This window comes from Apis dorsata, unplaced genomic scaffold (assembly GCF_000469605.1).
Source record: "Apis dorsata unplaced genomic scaffold, Apis dorsata 1.3 scaffold_1222, whole genome shotgun sequence".
Classification (NCBI taxonomy): domain Eukaryota; kingdom Metazoa; phylum Arthropoda; class Insecta; order Hymenoptera; family Apidae; genus Apis; species Apis dorsata.
In genome coordinates, this window is record NW_006264319.1 from 360 (window position 1) to 2344 (window position 1985).

The 1985-nt window shown below is 38.5% G+C and overlaps 1 protein-coding gene across 4 annotated transcripts in view; it reads left to right on the forward strand.

Annotated features, from left to right (window-relative positions):
- The first annotated feature begins 305 nt into the window (after positions 1-305).
- Positions 306-1985, forward strand: part of LOC102682013 — an 8415-nt gene continuing 6735 nt past the window's right edge. The window contains exons 1-2 of one of the 4 annotated variants that reach the window (XM_006625032.1): positions 317-535; positions 1390-1640. The gene's annotated coding sequence lies outside the window, so the exon portion shown is untranslated. Of the gene's footprint in view, positions 536-597; positions 964-1389; positions 1641-1985 lie in introns of those variants that run through there. The other 3 variants (XM_006625030.2, XM_006625033.1, XM_006625031.2) reach the window with 3 other exon arrangements.

The following is a 1985-nucleotide window of genomic DNA, read 5'->3' on the forward strand; positions in this document are numbered from 1 at the left end:
TCTTGTTTCGTTCGTTATTTTCTAGTTCTTTTGTTTTTCCTTTATTGGAGTTCCAATATTAAATTGTTGGTAATAAATACTTCTTCATGGACGTAAAATTGACTGAAATGATTGCAAAATTGAGAAGAAAAGACTAAGTGGTAAGAAGAGAATATAATAAATTTCCATCGGTACTTCAAAGCACTGTGATTGGTTTTTCGTTCGTGAGCGACCGAAGAGCAAACGCGCACGAATATGTGTGTGTCCATAAGTTAGCCTGTGTTCGTGATGGGTTCGAGTCTGGTGGTAACCGGACTACAGCATTCATACACGAACGAGAGATCGTGCGTGACTGGTCGGTCGGTTTATAGCGGAGAGTGTGCGGTCGCGTCCGCGTGTACGTGCTTCTTAACCTGGTCGTACATGTGCCAAGATTAGCGTGTATTGGGCGGGCGTGCACGTGCGCTACTGCAGCCGTATCTGTCTGTGTGCTACGCTCCCGGGCCAGGAGACAACGAAACAATGGAACGTCGTCGTCTCAAGTCCGAATAGCGAGGTGAGCGGGTGGATCGTACTTGGTTTGCTTGCTCGTTTGGCTCATACATCCATGGAACCGTGCATGAACGGGTACCGGGGATTTCTGAAGACGGTTTTCAGGCTCCCAGCTTCGAGAACCGCTTGCTCGTGACTGCCCCCTGGCGTACTTGTTTCTCAGTAGAGGCCAGACCGCGATCAAGGAGGAACGCTTTGTGTGTTGAGTTAGAGAGATTTGTAAAACGAAGAAATGTGTATTCATACTGCGAATGTTCGTTAACGCAAGTGTTTACTATTGTGTTCCGTTAAAAATTTTTTTATAAAAATTTCATCCATTACGATTTTAACATTTAATGATTTCAAGAAGGGTGTTTCTAAAGCGTGCGTGAGAACATCGATCGATACTGGATCATGGTAGCCAAGGAAACGCACGAATCTCCCAGAGCAAGGGTATATATATCTTTCCCTTAAGCAGTGTTTATCGCATGAAACAAATTTCATCATTATAATTAATCAATATCATTTGTTAATCTTCATTTCTTGAGAAAATATTGTAATATGTGTCTCAGATCGTTCTAATTGTCGATTCGTTTTCATCGCGGTGGTTGAAGTGCTCATTGAAAATTTGTCTTGATAGATGACTATCTATTTATACAAAGTCATGAAGTGTATCAGTGTACGTGATTTAAAAAATTTGTGCAATTGATGCGTTTCATTCGATTTGTGTCGTCGCCTCGTATTCTTTCGCTCCTTTCATCTTGAATTCCCTTCAACCATCCTGTACCTATCTTCGCTTTGCAATCTTCTCTTTCTGTTTTTGTCTCTATCTCCGTTTAACTCTCTCTTTGTCGCTCTTTTCTCTGCTCCATTCCTCAGTCGACCAGTCTCTCAAGGGGGCGTGCTTGGCCACATTCAACAATGAGCGAACGCAAAACTATCTAAGCACGAGGCGCGAACGAATGGTTCCCTGTGTTTTCTGCCTGTGTGTGGCCTAATCTTTGCTTCGTGAGTGTGTTTACGTTGTGAAACAGTCGTCGGATCTTTTTTTTGAATTTCAAATGGATTCACAACGGCCAATTACTTAACGAGATGAGGATTGACTTTTAAGCATACCTCTTCTCCGAACGGCAAGTATATTGATGTTATTATGTTATTATTCTTATTTTATTTTATTTCAAGTAGAGTTCTTTCACATCATGTTGTTTCCAGTATATGAAATCATCACTATCTATTAAGCGGTCTAATCGTTTCAATTAACAGTTTAAACGAACAGTCTTATCGTCATTAAAAAAGATTATGAAGTTAAAAAAAAATATTCTAATAAATTCTAATAAATTCTTCATTAATTCTGTTATGATATTATTAAATTATTAAATTACTTATTTGATTGATAATATTTCTTTCAAATAAATTTTGATTTTTTTAATATATAGATCATATCACGATATATATATATATATATATATATATAT